Source organism: Eriocheir sinensis, unplaced genomic scaffold (genome assembly GCF_024679095.1).
Source record: "Eriocheir sinensis breed Jianghai 21 unplaced genomic scaffold, ASM2467909v1 Scaffold502, whole genome shotgun sequence".
Taxonomy (NCBI): Eukaryota; Metazoa; Arthropoda; class Malacostraca; order Decapoda; family Varunidae; genus Eriocheir; species Eriocheir sinensis.
Genome location: NW_026111835.1, coordinates 53,743 through 70,501, shown reverse-complemented (window position 1 = coordinate 70,501; position 16,759 = coordinate 53,743). Strand labels below are relative to the sequence as shown.

General features: G+C 39.5%; 2 long non-coding RNA genes across 2 annotated transcripts; both read right to left on the bottom strand.

The window, feature by feature from the left end:
* Window positions 1-7,840: 7,840 nt before the first annotated feature.
* On the bottom strand, window positions 7,841-12,180 carry LOC126992809 (uncharacterized). Its single transcript, XR_007747081.1, has 3 exons — window positions 11,957-12,180; window positions 11,479-11,589; window positions 7,841-8,082 (listed from the first exon to the last, which is right to left on the bottom strand). It is a non-coding gene; the product is annotated as an uncharacterized LOC126992809 (long non-coding RNA).
* A 7-nt stretch (window positions 12,181-12,187) lies between these two features.
* LOC126992808 (uncharacterized) lies at window positions 12,188-15,649 on the bottom strand. Its single transcript, XR_007747080.1, has 3 exons — window positions 15,372-15,649; window positions 13,223-13,440; window positions 12,188-12,307 (listed from the first exon to the last, which is right to left on the bottom strand). It is a non-coding gene; the product is annotated as an uncharacterized LOC126992808 (long non-coding RNA).
* Window positions 15,650-16,759: the final 1,110 nt, after the last annotated feature.

Here is a 16,759-nt window from a genome sequence, read left to right as displayed (position 1 = left end):
CAACCTCACAGTGTCTGAACCCTCACAGTGTCATTCAACCTCACAGTGTCATTCAACCTCACAGTGTCTGTCAACCTCACAGTGTCTGAACCCTCACAGTGTCATTCAACCTCACAGTGTCTGTCAACCTCACAGTGTCTGAACCCTCACAGTGTGTGTCAACCTCACAGTGTCTGTCAACCTCACAGTGTCTGATCCCTCACAGTGTCATTCTACCTCACAGTGTCTGTCAACCTCACAGTGTCCTATCAACCTCATTTCAGTATCTGTCAACCTCAGAGTGTCATGCAACCTCGCAGTGGGTCAAACATGGGGTCTGTCAGCCTCACAGTGTCTGAACCCTCACATTGTCATTCAACCTCACAGTGTCTCAACCTCACAGTGTCTGTCAACCTCACTGTGTCAACCTCACAGGGTCTGTCAACCTTGTTGGAGCGTCTGTCAACCTCACAGTGTCTCAACCTCATATTGTCTGTCAACTGCTGTCAACCTCACAGTGTCTCAAACCTCATATTGTCTGTCAATCTCACAGTCAACCTCAGTGTCTGTCAACTTTGCTGTGTCAACCTCACAGGGTCAATCAAGCTTAGTGTCTATCATCCTCACAGTGTCATTCAACCTTACAGTGTGTCAAGGAGAAGGGTAGGAGGGGGGTGGAGTAGGGGAGCCAGGGCGGACCATCGCTATTTAAGACACTTGAGGAGGGAGGGTGCTGGGGGTCAAGTGGGGTTGTAGGGGTTGCAAGGGCTTATATATGTGGTTGTGGTGGGTTGGGGAGGGTTACGTGGGGTTGTGGGGAGTTGTGTGGGTTTGAAAGTGGGTTATAATAGGTTTAGGAAATTTCACTGCATGACACCCCTGCTCTAGCATGAAAATTGCTCTGGTCTCGTTAGTTAAATATAACCATAACAATGTGCGTATGTGGGTTTTGTGGGGTTATGTGGGGATTTTGGGGGCTATGTGTGGTTGCCGAGGGGCTATGAGGGGTTGGGAATGGTTACAGTGGCGACTCCTGGCAACTATAGGGTGCCATTTCTAAGCCCTCATAGTCACTCTATTAGCTTATGTCAAAAGTATAAGGATCCTCTGAAAAAAGTATAAACATGCCCCGCTATGTGCTGCCCCCTTTTGGCAAGCATGCGCTGTATAAGGGTATTATGTCATCGCTATGAGGGTAACCACGTCTACTATTTCTAAAGGTCTAATAGGAGCTTATTCAGGTTCTGTTGACTGTTTTCTTTGGTTCAGAGTAATGAAGAAAGGTTAATCTATCACCAGGGTTGTTAAGCTACTCTTGGAAACGCCCACAACGCCCACGAAAGCCTTGCCAAATGGGAGTAGTTGGGCGACGTAAGGTTCAGGAACAGGTCACTGGGTCCATGCGAGGAGAGACACGGCCGGCGGGGTGACCACGTCGAGTATTTCTAAAGGTTAAATAGGAGGTCAATCGGGTTCTCGTTAGTATTTTTGCACATTCAGGGTAAACAAAAAAGGTTAAACTACCACCAGGGTCACCAAACTACCCCTGGAAACGCCCACAACGCCCACGAAAGCCTTGCCAAATGTGCATACGTGGGTGCCAACGGGTTCAGGAAGAGACACAAAGACGTCGCGGGTGACCACGTCGACTATTTCTAAATGCTAAAAATGAGCCCAATCGCGTTCTCATGACTGTGTTCTCAGGTTCATGGTAAAGAAGAAAGATTAAACTATCACCAGGGTTATCAAACTACGCCTGAAAACGCCTACAATGCCCACGAAAGCCTTGTCAAATGGGCGTATGTGGCCGCCCGGCAGGTCCTTGGGTACAGACGAGAAGACAGGGACGGTGGAGGTGACCAGGTCGACTATTTCTAAAGCTCAAATAGGAGGTCAATCGGGTTTGCATGAGTGTTTTTGCACATTCAGGGTAAGGAAGAAAGGTTAAATCACCACCAGGGTCATCAAACTACCCATGGAAACGCCCACAACGCTCATGAAAAGCCTTGTCAAATGTGCTTATGTGGGGGCCGAGCTCGACATGACAGAAAGACGGCGGGCCGCGGGGGCGAACATATCCACTATTTCCAAAGGCTAAAAATGAGTCTAATCGCACTCTATGGACTGTTTTCTTAGGCTCATGGTAACGAAGAAAGGTTAGCCTTCCACCAGGGTCATTAAGTTACCCCAGGACACGCCCACAACGCCCACGAATGCCTTGTCAATAGGGCGTTCTTGAGCTCCGAAAGGTTAGCCAGAGGTCACGGAGTACGCTGTGAGGTGGCTGGTGACCGCTTCATCTATTTCCCTTGTGGGCGGTTTTGTGGAATTTCTGCTGCATTTTATTCGTTTTGGGCGTGATAGAGGTGTTTCTTTAGACATAGGGAAGCTGTGTGCCTAGGAGAGCAAGTAATTGGTCTTCCCGTGGCTATAGAATAAATAGGTTGAGTAATACATGAATGGGTGACGCACCCTTACAAGATGCCCCGCCCACCCGCCTCCCTGCAGGGCGCCTCCGCCTCGCGAAATAACTATTTTCAAAGGCCAAAAAGTCGATTAACGGGTTCTCATAACTGTTTCCCTAGGCTCAGGGTGAAGAAGAAAGGTTAAACTACAACCAGACTCATTAACTACCCCTGGAAACGCCCACAACGCCCACTAAAGCCTTGTCAAATGTGTTTCCTCAGACGCCTCCGCCCCTCACATTAACTATTCTCAAAGGCCAGAAAAGAGGTCAATCGGTATCTATTGACTATTTTTTTAAAGTTCACAGTAAAGTGGAAAGGTCAAACTACCACCAAGGTCATAAAACTATCCCTGGTAATGCCCACAACGCCCATGAAAACCTTGTCAAATACGTATTCGCACATCACCTATCTCTAAAGGCCTAATAACAGCTTTTTCCTTATTTTCCCTCCATGAATCATAATAATAACATCAATAATAGTTAAAAATAATTATAACTTTGCGTATTGTAATCCCGTGGACTCGGCGTACAAAACCATCGGCGGCTCAGTCCCCATCAGTTCCCGCGCGGCGTCCCCGATGGTGCTCGCACTACCCGTGATATTAAATCCTTTTTATCGTTTTCCGACAAATTATGCTGTGCCAGCGAACCACAGTGCCAGGGAAGAAAGAAGAGGTGCCAGAGATTATACAGTGTCAATCCCAGCCCCTGGAAAAGCTTACATAATGCGGAAAATTGGGTGAGAAGTGGAGGGGAGGGAAAGTTCCACCCCGGGGAAATTTCAACCTTGTATTTGTACATTTTTTAGGCGAATTACGTGTTCCCGGAATGTTGTGCTGCCATAGAAAGAAATCAGTGGTGCCAATGGTTATACAGTGCCATTTATAACCCCCTGGAAGGCTAAAATAAGATTGAAACAAGAGAAAAGATGAAAGAAGTGAAAATGGCGGGGTGTCATGTCTGACACCCCGCTTCAGCGCCAGATATTTTTTTCCATTTTTAAAGTAAACTGCTTTTCCTCAGAGTGCCGCAGTGCCATACAAAGAAAGAGGAGGTGGCATAGATCATACAGTGCCAATCTTAACGCGTGGGAATGCTAAAATAAGGTTGAAAAAAGAGAAAAGCGGAGGGTGGAGGGCAAGACAGCGGGGAAGTCGTGTGTTGAAAAGGAAAATTAACGAAAAAAAAAAAAGAAAATGATAGCAAGGAAAAGACAAGGGGAAGAGCGTGTGGAAATGCTTAGAAAATAATGAAGTAAGATTCGTGTGAAAATTAGTGAGAAATAGCCTAGAAAATAATAGTAAGGTAAAGTCATGTGAAAATTAGAAAATGCATAGAAAATAATAGAAAGGAAAAATAAGGTCAAAGATATAAAGTGATATTCAAATAATGAGAAAAAGCTTGGATATTAATAATAAGGAAACATTAGTTAAAAATAATGTGAAAGTAAGTAAGAAAATGCCTAGAAAATTAGAAAAAAATAAAATAAGGTAAAAGAATGTGAAAGTATGTAAGGAAATCCTTAGAAAATTACAATAAATTAAATTAAAGCAAAATGATGTGAAATTTTGTTCGAAAATGCCTAGAAAATTATAAAAAGGAAAAATGAGGTAAAATAATGTGCAAATAAGTTAGAAATATCTTTGAAAATAATAATAATTATAACTGATAATAATAATAATGATAATAATGATGATGATGATGAAAATAATAATAATAGATAATGGTAATAGTGAAAGTGTCTGTGCGTGTGTGTGTGCGTGCGATTATATCAAGTTAATATTTTGTCACGAATTTAATTATATAGGTATATGTTGCAAGAACAGGAAGAAGAAGAAAAAGAACATCTACATCATGGGTTAGGTGAGTGTTATTATTAGTATCATTATTATTATTATTTTCCTCTACTTCCTCTTTTTCTTCTTTTTCTATTTCTTCCTCTTTTTTTTTCTCTTCCTCTCCCTCTTTTTACTTTTCTACCTACTTTTTTCTTCTTGCTATTCTTGTCCTTCTTTTCTTTTACTTTTTTCTATTGTTGTTATGATTCTTACTATTATTATTATTATTATTATTATTATTATTATTATTATTATTATTATTATTATTATTATAATTAGATGAAGATGGTGTGTCCTTTTCAGCTGACTGAGAAGGGGAGAAGGGGGGACAGCTGACACTCTCTCTCTCTCTCTCTCTCTCTCTCTCTCTCTCTCTCTCTCTCTCTCTCTCTCTCTCTCTCTCCTTTCCTTCTCTTTTCATTCGCCTTCTTTTCATTCTATCTTTTATAATTTCTTCTATTTCATTCTTTCTTCCTTTACTTCCTTGTTTTATTTCAGAGAGAGAGAGAGAGAGAGGAGGAAGGAAGAAGAGGGAGTGTGTGGGGGATGTACTACCTCCTCTTTCCCCTCGTGGCGGTTACTCCTCCTCCTCCTCCTCCATTCTTCCCCATCCCTTCTTCTCTCCTTCTCTCCTTCATTCATTCTCTATATGATATCTTGTTATTTGATTCATATTTCTCCTCTTCCTTCCTCTTTCTTCTTTCTCTCTTCTTTCGTTCTCTTTCCTTCCTTCCTTCCTTCCTTCCTTCTACGTTAGTTTGCTATAAAATTACTTATGAATTGCAGACTTGCAAATTGCAGACTCCTATGTTTTTATGTTCTTATGTTCTTATGAATTGTTCTAAATAAAACTTGGTCTTGATGGCTAAACTGAAGGAAATATACTACTACTACTACTACTACTACTACTACTACTACTACTACTACTACATAAATGATACCTCCGCCTATGTTTATTTTCCCGACACATAATCATGGAGGGCTCCATAGCTTGGAGGTTATTAGCCCCAACTCTGTTCGCTAATGACTGTGGCATCCAACCATATCACTAATACTACCTGACACAAAATCACCTATCATCTATTACGTCTAGATCCCTTCCCTACTCGTCACTCCCGACCCACCCTAATGTCACTCTCCACCACTGTGGCTTCATAGTCCATATTGGAGATGCTGGTGGCTTTTGGGCCAGAGTGTCTGGTGCCCCTGAGACATAGGATGGCCGACCTGAGCAGGGAGAACGAGAGGCGACACCTCATCCAGGCGACAACGTGACTCCTTGGGTGATGCTTCTTTTCTGAGATTAGTTCCGCGAGGCGTGCGTAGAAACATTGGGCCCTGGGACCCATCACGCCGGATGTGGTGAAGACGAGGGGGGTGAAGCTGCCCTGATCCACATGTTGGATTCTTTCACCGTATGCCCTTGTCTTCTCCTGCTCGTTCCTGTGGTGGGCGGCTTGCAGGGGCAGCTCACGGTGACAGGCAGCCATCGGGTCGAATATGCGGATGTCCATGAAGCCCGTTGTCCGCGCACCCAGAATCCGCGGGCACTTACATCAACCCGTGCCTCCTGTGAGGTATTGGCTGTCCTGTACCGAGGGTGTTCGCCGTCCAGGGGAAGCAGTGCCGGCTCGGTAGTGACGTCTTGGCATACCTCCCCGAGCATGCTGGCTGTCAGATCCCTCACTTCATCGTGTCGAATACAGACGAAGCCTCCTTTTTTACATGTCATGGTGTGGGTGACATCACTACTACTACTACTACTACTACTACCGTTCTACTATTACTAATAACATTATTATTATTATTATTATTATTATTATTATTACTACTACTACTACTACTACTACTACTACTACTACTACTACTACCGTTCTTCAATTACTACTACTACTACTACTATTATTATTATTATTATATTTATTATTATTATTATTATTATTATTATTATTATTATTATTATTATTATTATTATTATTATTATTATTATTATTACTACTACTACTACTACGGATGCTACTACTACTACTACTACTACTACGGGTGCTACTACTACTACTACTACTACTACTACGGGTGCTACTACTACTACTACTACTACTACTACTACTACTACTACTATTACTACTACTACTATTACTTCTACGACTACTATTACTGCTATTACTACTACTACTACTTTTTATTTATATATATATATATATATATATACACTGTAAAAATAAATGTTTTTGGGAAAACGCGATAACATGTTTTCCACTGTTACACTTCTAAAACACAAATACGCGTATTTATATAAACAACCATGTTTTACTAAAAACAGGATGGTTTCATAAACATAGGTGTTCCATTATAAACACATGGTGTTTAATACCATTTATTCAAAAACACAAAAAGCTGTTTATGGGTTTGTTACACTTCTAAAACACCTTTAGGTGTTTTAGAAGTGTTAATGTGTTTAAGTAAAAACACACAGTAGTTTATCTTAAAACATTTGTTTTGCATTAAACAACAGCATTGTTTCAACAAATTATTTTTGATTGCAATTACATCACTGTCAAGATTTTACTCATTAATAAGTAAAATTGTGACAATGATGTAATAATCGTAATAATTTACTGAAAAATTGCTATAGTTAATACAAAATAAGTATTAAGATAACAAAATGTGGAGATTTACAAACTCACATTAGTGCTAAAATAAACATTTATATGAAATTTGCAAAGAAGAGAGAGAGAGAGAGAGAGAGAGAGACTTTACTTCATTAGAATTTTAAATAACGTTCCGTTCAGGTAAACAAGAAAATAATCAACTTATTTTATAGATCTACCCTTGAGTCAATTTTGATTTTTTCTATCTCTACTTGGTACAAAAGGCTAACTTTAGCAGACAAAAATAAACTGAATAAAATAGTTAAAAAGCTAAAAGTTAGGGGCATCAGTAACATTCACAAATATTCTATATCAAGAGGCAGCAATAAAACAAGTAGGAAAAATAATGCAGGATCAAACTCACCATCTTAATAACTGTTATAACTTTTTAAGATCAGGACGAAGGCTGGCACTGCCATTGATTAAAACAGATCGCTACAGAAAATCTTTTGTCCCAAGCAGTATAGTGCTCTTTAACCATTTTTATCCACAAAAATAATTTTAATACCTTTTAAAAAAAATTATGCTTTTATGTTTTTTATGTGCTATACTCTTATCTATGTAGAATGCTTTTGGAGCCTGTTTTTGCTATAAAGAATTTCACTTGTATGCATTTATGTAGAACAATGTGACCAATAAATTATCTTATCTCTTTCTTATCTTAGAAGGATAGGGGGAGGAAGGAGGATGGAGGCAACTTACATTATGTGAATCCTCCTATGCTCTCAACAACCTTTCATACTGTGCTACAAAATGATTATAACCTGAAGACTTCTCCAAAGTGTATGGTTCATTTAACACATACTGTTGCAGGAATCCTAAAATCTGTGAATAAATCCTTGGATACCCTAAGTCAAATATGTAATATGTCCCAAGCAATAAGATTACATACTGCATCACACACATCATCACCTGTTTCACATGGAATTGTACATCCATCCCCAGTGATATATACATCCTTCAGGCTTTTATTTTCAACAGTCAAGATGATGTGAGGAGGAGACTTTTCAGCACTACTGAAGTCTTTATCTTGATCACCATACAATTCTCTTAGCAGGATAACTGGCTGAGACTTCACACCTCTTCCTCGTTTGAAGGAAATTTCATTTTCAATGTAGTGAATTACATCATATTCATGCAGTGAACTCTGGAATAGCAAGACACATGTGTTGAAGGTCATTCTATGAAGAGGTTCAAGAAAGCAAGAATTTGTCACTATTTAACAAAACTGACGAAACAATTCTAGATCAAACGAGAGGATAAGTGCGAAAGTTAAATATCAGAGTCTAAAGTACATTGATAAAGGGAGAGCTCAAATTCAAACATGAGGTAATTGAAACTGATTACAGCTTCTTAAGTAATTATAATTAATTACTCTTACATTTTATTAAGATCATAATCATGATTACTTTTGCAATTAAATTAGCATCATTGCCCAGCAAACACATGACCTTAAAATGACGTCACCTCCTGGTCACCTTCTGGTCATATTCCAAGAATGACCATGAACCAATGTCAAGACGACGTTGCAGAGTGATGTTGTCATGGTTTAACCATGAACCAACGTCAAGATGACGGCGCAGAGTGACGTTGCATGACAACCATGAACCAACGTCAAGATGACATATGTATGCCTATTAAGCAACATGTTACCGGGTTATTCATCTGTAAGAGCCCAGGGAGGGGGAGGGGATAAGAGAAGGCCAGAGGAGAAAGACGAAATTATAAACCTTTCCGCCTTTACCATTACCTCTTGCAATTCTATTTAATCAACATTTTCCAATTTTGTTTTCAAATGAAGCTTAGCCCACAGGAAGAGGAAGAGGAAGAGAGTATCTCCGTTAACGCAAACAAATGCCTCCCAGAATATAGGCAGCCACAACATACTGTGAAAACATAAATACCCTCACCATTATTCCACATGTACACGCCATAAATAAATAAATAAATAAAGTAGACCTATGAAAGTCATTTTAAGCTTTAATTTAGGTACCTTGTTAATTTTAAGCATGTGGAAGATAAGTGCAATTATACTCGACCAATCGGGACGAGCCCTGTCCCGTGTGGCGGGCCGGCCAAGCCGCCAACAGCTGTGTTATCCATGAGTGCCCTTACAATCTGCCTCGAATTGAAGTAAGTTCATGCCTTAACCCCACTTCCATTAACTCCTTCCACACAGGAGTAGCACATAGAACCATCACACTAGTTTTAAGTACCCACAGCACCACAGAAACATTGCGGGGAGAGGAGATATAAAGCCACATTCCAGGGTTTGTGTTTTGTGTTTTCTAGCAAACCAAAAGAAATATATTTTTCAAGTTCATTGAAATGGCTTGAACCTGGGTACTCTTGGGGCGTGAGGGTGTTGGGGAGAATTACTGGGCATGTATTAACCTGGCTTGTGTTAATTACGTAGGCAATGAGTGATTTGGCTGACTGATCCTGAAGAAGACGTGGTACTGGGGTGGGTGACCCTGGGGATGTTTAGCATATGTGTGAGAGAGAGAGAGAGAGAGAGAGAGAGAGAGAGAGAGAGAGAGAGAGTGAGTGGGTGGGTGTGTGTGTGTGTAACTTAGCAGGTTGGCCCACACCACTCAGGTTCCAAGTCATGAATACAGGCACACAACCAGCTGGTCAGGCTGTAATGATGCTGTGGTGGTTGTATTTCTGTGCTTGTGATGAAAGGTGTTTTGAACAGTTTGTCCTGTTAATGCATTTGGAGCAGGGGAATACACTTGTGTGACAATGCGTGTTGCCCTGTATGTATTCATAAAGGCTACTGACTGGTACAGCGTGAACTTTGTGCTTGAAGGTGTTGAGTGTGGGGGCTGATACTGTGTTTTGGAAAAGGGAATTCTGACTGGTATAATAATGATAATAATTGCAGCAGACTTGAATAAGTCAAGGGCTTTTTGTCCGCTCCTTACGTAAAAGATTTTTAAAAGTCAACTATTTAGAACCTAATTTAGTTTATAGACCACGTCATATTTTTTGTGCTTCCACATTTTGTCAAGATAATCTTTAAAGCTATTTAATGTATTAGTACATCACTTTGTGGGGCAGTGAATTCCAGTCATTGGAAGTGATGGGTCTGTTCGCTCCCAGTTATGCAAGCTTCTTATCATGCCCTCGCAATCTCGTTGTCCCAACCTCCGCAAGTAAACATGGCACATCATTCACATCATTCACGTATTTCTATACTTATATCATATCACCCCAGTCTGTGGTATTTCATGCTTGGAATGTCCAGGGTTTTTAGACGGTCGGCATATTTGGTGTTCTTGAGTGTGAGGACGAGCTTAGTCAGTATTTGAAGAATACTCTCAGATATACGTTTATCCTCCAATTTTGCTGGTTTCATACAATATGGCATATCATTCATTGTAAAACGAATCTGCTTTATTCTCTGATTGAATGCAAAAAATAAATCTTGCTTTGAGAAGAACCTGGTTGCCTGAGCCTGTATACTTCGCAGTTAACCGAACACAGTCATGTGTTCAGTTGGTTGCAAAGTCTATGGACTCAGGCTGCCAGATTTCTCAAAGTATAATTTGCATTTGACTGCAGAATAAAGTGATTTGTTTTATGATGGAAGAAGTATTTCCAAAGTATTTTGGTGAAGTTTATCCCATACTGCGTGATGCTTGCACTATAGACACCCCTAGGGCACCCAGAGGTCACCCCATGGGTCATATTTGGGTTGCATCCAGGTCATTCCTAGGTCATCTTTTGGTCATTCAAAGGTCATCTGGCGACGTCGCCGTGCGACGTCGTATTGATGTCGCTGGGAGTCTACAAGATGACGTCAAAGTGACGTCGTCCGACGACAAAAACGTGACCAAAAGGCAACGTCACGTTCTTGATTCTCTATAGTGGTAAACTGCTCCCTACCCAAAGCAAATCTTTTGGGGGCTGGATGAGCATGTTGTACATGAGGCATGCTCTTTCTCTTCTGTTTATAACGCTCAGTTCGAATGCTCTGACTGAGGGCCAGGGTGACGTCATTGTGTTTCCAGGGTAGTAATACAGTGGACCTCCCAACTTGCCAAAGGTTAGGAGTCTATTATATGCACCTTATGAACTATAAATTATAGTGAATGAAGAGTAGCTACACAAACAATATAAGGTATGCATTCCTACAAGGTGCAATCAAACGATTATTTGAATGTTACTCTATGAAAACTGGACGAGTCGCGACTCGCAGAAATATGTTTACCTTCCAATCCCCCCTGTAATTGCGATTGTAATCATGGTTAATACATCATGTAATTGTAATCGATTAAAACAATTATACTGTAATTGTAATCGTAATTGTGAAAATATAAAGTAATCATTATTGATTACAAAACATAAGTAATCGCCCCATGTCTGCTCTAATTACAGTAGGGAAAAGTAAGTTCATTATGAGATATGAATATGAATGTTCAGTGTAAAGATGCTTCATTAAGTAATAGATCAATGGGGAATGGATGTAGCAAATGAATAGATAAAACATTTGGTATAGGTATGTGAAGAAAAATAGAAAGCAAGTAAAATTACTTACATGATGGTCAGTCTTGGGAACCTTCTTAATCAGTGTGTCACATATCTTGTTCAATTTAGTCTTCCAGCTTTCAGTGGTATCCTTGAGAAGTCTTTCCATCTCAGTTTTGATCTGTAAGCCAAAATAAAATTGTCAAGATCTACTTCAGAATGTGCATACAGTATAATTACTCCCTTCACACATGCATAACATGAAGGTTCCCAAATTCAAAAAATTGTTTTGTCTAGAACCTAGTAAAACTACCTCAGTTAAAAGCAGATCCTATTAGTTTTCATCTAATCACATAATACTGCATAAAAAATCTGAAATATTTTAGGCCTCCCACTGTATATTGCATCCTTTGATAGCACATTCTCCTTCTAAAGCGGGGTATATGTAGCTAAATACAGTGATGTATACATTAAAGACACATAATGCAGTGTGGGTTTCAAATACATATGCAACATAAAACTACATCATTAGAAAAAAAAATACTTACAAAACTGCTCTTCCAGAAGCAAGGGAACTTCATCAATATTGGTGAGATGAGTCCACCAGGAAGTGTTGATATCCACTTTTGTCGGTTCACCATTGTAGCAGTTAAAAGCATATTTATATGCTCAGTGTTAAGATTTTTCTTTTTCATTTCCTGGCAAAGTTCTTTGGTGTGCCTCACGAATTCGTCTTCGGTCAGCTCACGTTCTTGATTCTCTATAGTGGTAAACTGCTCCCTACCCAAAGCAAATCTTTTGGGGGCTGGATGAGCATGTTGTACATGAGGCATGCTCTTTCTCTTCTGTTTATAACGCTCAGTTCGAATGCTCTGACTGAGGGCCCTAGTAAACTGACTCTGGAATCGAAACAAAAAACATTTAAAGGATATAGGCCTATACAGTATCTAGTCTTGCGTTTAGAAGATATAGGCCTATACAGTATTGACCTCACATTTAAGTCTAAAATTTAAATTATTAATATGGATTTAGCACTTTATTTGGCACCTCAAACCTACAAGATTATCTATCTATTGATTACCAGATGCTTCAATCTGTAGAGGTGGCCACAGATGAGTCACCTCCATGCACTCCTATTCCCTGTCAACAGGCACCTTTCCTTTCACTCAACCCCACTCTTATTCATATACCTCTCAACATCTCTCCATCTCACTCTCAGTATACCTCCCTTGCTGCCCCAGCACCTCACCATTGTATACCCTCCTAGTAACTCTCTCTTGCTCTACATACATTTCACATGCCCGAACCACCTCAAGGTGTTCGTTTTCACACTCTCCAGTACATTCAATCCCACACCATATTCCTTACGTACTTCCACATTCATCCTTCTGTCTCTCCATGTTATTTCACGTGCACCTCTCAAGTAACTCATGCCTTCCTGGTCAGTTTTATCATAGGCTTTCTCCACATCCATAAAAGGAGCATACAACTTTTGTACTTTCTCTATAGATACTTCTCCACTTACAATCTTTGCATAAGGCTTCAGCTATAGTTAGAGCATATCAGGGATGTTTTAAGCCAATTTCTATATTATAGTATTAGAGACAAGTTCTGCTTAAGAAAAATTTGACCTGGGCAAGATCCTGTTCATTACATAAGCATACAAATGCCTATTGATAATAAATGGTAGCATACTACTATCACATTCTGGCTAAAGAGGTCCATGATATTCAATAAGCATACTGGTGAGATCCAGTAAATATCTACATGTACATATACCATTAAGGCAAGACTGAAAACACAACAGAGCTTACCCATGGAAACAAGCCTTCACGCTTGATGGATGGATAAGCAGACACCATCTTCATTCCAATTGCTTTGTATGTCCCCATAGGATTTGATTCAATCAAGGGATAAAACTTTAGATAATAATTTTTTGTCTCTTCAATCAGCTGTAGCCACACTTTTCGGGAACAGGTAGGCTCTAGTAGCATCGCTTTCGTCGCCCCTGACAGTTCAGGCAGAGGTGGATCTGTGAAATATTGTACTGGTATGGAGTATGGAGTGAGTAGGGTGGAAAATGGAGGGAGGGAAGAGCAAAAAGCACTGTAGATTATATCTGTGCGGATGAATGAATGAGGAGGTCTGTGAAAGATGCAAAGGTATATAGATGTATTGGATGTGGTCTGTTGGACCACTAAGAGGTGGAGAAGTTACAGGAGTAGGTAAAGATGTAAGTTCTGGAGAGTGGTGTAGAAAACTAGGCAAGTATGATTTGGAATGAATGGATACAGTGGTGAGTATGGTGTTTAAGGAAGAATCCAGCATGTGTAGATATGTTTGGGGTAAAGAGGTGAGGTAGAGGTCTGAAGAGGACAGCATGGTGGGTGGACTGGGTGAGAAAAGTGGTTGAAGGGAAGAGAGCATACAGGGAGCAGCTGGGAAGCAGAGGAATGAGAACTTGGAAAGGCAGAAAGAAAATTATTTGTGGAAATGGAGAACTGAATAGTGGGATGAGGATCTTGGGAGCAACTTGAGTGAGAAATGGAGCATAAGAAGCTGTTCTGAAAGGATTTGAAGGGAGTATGGGAAGGGAACATGGGAGTTGGTGAGGGTGTGAAGAATGAATGCAAACAAATCTGGCAACTGTAATGGTAAGTGAGGGGCAGGAACAGAATATATAAATACTTTCCACCCTTCCAAAATTGGTTTGTCCAAAGTTACCTTTGTTATAGGCACCAGTGCATCACCAATCTAATTACTATAATTCACAACTAGGGTCATAAACTAAAACTGCAACTTACGTTGTGGTATTCCATCACTTAATGGTCAATCTGACTCCTCTTCAAAATTTTGTGTAGGGAGGTAGGAGGTGAAGGGGGAAGGGATAGGGTCTGATCACTGAATGAACTGTAGGGGGATGGTGCTAAGATGACAGTAGAATCGGGTGAGTGGGGAGGAAGGGAAGCAATGAAATCTAGGAGTTGCTGTTCCTGTCGTGGGGACGAGGGATGAGGAGCATGTGAGGTCCAGCAGTAGGGGATGAAGGGTGAGGAGGGTTTGATGGGCCAGTGGTAGGAACTGTGGAGGGAATGTGTGAAGGGGCAGGGGAGTGGACTAAGGAAGATGAATATGGACTGAAGGCTGGAGACAAAGGCTGTGAGGTGTTGGGCTGCTGAGAGTCAGGAGACTTGTCCACTGCTATAAAAAAATCCGAGTGTCTCTTTGTCTGATGGGACGTTGAAGTGCAACTGGTTGAGCCTGCAGCAGATACACCAGTACCCCAGTAAAAGTACATTCTTATACAGTTTTCAATTTTCTAATACCTAGAAACTTATGTTGAACACCTGCAATGAACCTATAAGTTTCCTCTACTTGCTGCTCACCCAATAAACTCTTGTAGCTTTATCTGCATAGCCTCAGATTATGGCCCCCTACTTTATTTTATATACCCCCAGAGCCATAGCCCCAGTTTGGTACCCCCACCCCCACACCCACACATATATATATCTATATATATATATATAGATATATATATATATATATATATATATATATATATATATATATATATATATATATATATATATATATATATATATATATATATATATATATATATATATATATATATATATATATATATATATATATATATATATATGGCCCCAGTTTGGGAACCACACACACACACACATACACACACACACGCACGCACCCACGCTCACCCGCGCACACACACACGCACGCACACTCACCCGCGCATGCACGCACACACACGCTCACCCCGCATGCACACACGCATGCACACACGCGCACGCAAACCCCACACACACACACAGATATATATAATGTATAGAGCATAAAGAAATCTTTAAGCCTACAGTTAGCACACTATGGTTATCAAAATAACCCTATATAGCCTATGCAGGCAACAATCAGAAAATGAAGAGTTAAATGTACCTGCTATTAAAGTAGATGGCCGTTGAGGTGTGGCATCTGGACTGTCACCTGCAGGAGCTTCAACCGAAGAAGCTGAATTGTTGCTTATGTCTGCCAGTGTGTCTCCTTGGTGTGCAGCAGAACTAGTGGCAATTGGTGTGTCCTGTTCACCTTGCTGTGGAGCAGAAGTACTGGTACTAGCAGTTGATGTGTATTGTTCTTGGTGTGCAGTACCACCATGTACGAGTAACTTGCTGCTGGATGGTGAATACTCTTCATCATCAGTTAACAGGAGTAAAACTTCATATTTCACTTCTTCTAACACTTCATTGTCTTCTATGAGGCTTCCACAAGCCTCCAACACAAAACAGGCCGATCTTGAGACAACACAAAGTTTATCCTTTGCTGCAATAGTTAGAAACATATTAACTTCATTTAACTCTTCATATAGCTACAGTACTAATAATTTGGAAGGTCACCTATGACTAGAAGTAGAATCTTGATATAAAGTCATTTTAAAGGTAAATTGTAGTAAAATAAACATGTAGACAATACTGATAAAGAGGTAATCATGGTTATTATACATTAAAAATTATGCTCTACAAGATGCACCTGCTTTTTCCAATTTAGACCTACTTGTATTAGTTCATGTTTCATTCACATTTGGAAAATAAATATTAGGGCTACTGTACAATCTCATACACCACAGCTTCTAATAAATTCTGTGAGAAAATCTGCAAATGTTTCAGGTTAAAAAAAAAAAATAAATGAATAAATAAATTTTAAAAAAATAGAAACTTAGTATTGTTCGACATAATCATTAAATTAACGGAGGTACAAAGAATCGGTTCATAATTCTGAAAAAGGATCATGACAAAAAGACTAAATTCATGAATTCTGAGGTACCAGTAACAGGGTTCAAATGTGCAGTATCGTACTGCATATACAGCAATTTTGACTGCTTACCTTTTTGCAAAAGACTGTCTATATCTGTCTCACATGCAACCGTCTTCCTTGTTTTACGATTACTGCTCCATATTCGAAACACTGGCATGCTATAAATGTAACAAAGAGATAATAATACAGGTACTGAATATAAAGCAAAAATGAAGGGCTGCAATCATATAATGCTACACACTCTTTAAAAAAATGTGCTTACTAACATATAGGTAGATATCTTTTTTGTGACAAAATATTGTAGGATTAACCAACACATTGGCAACCATGCTTATCTTGTGTGTGTGTATGTATGTATGTATGTATGTATGTATATATATATATATATATATATATATATATATATATATATATATATATATATATATATATATATATATATATATATATATATATATATATATATATATATATATATATATATATATATATATATATATATATATATATAT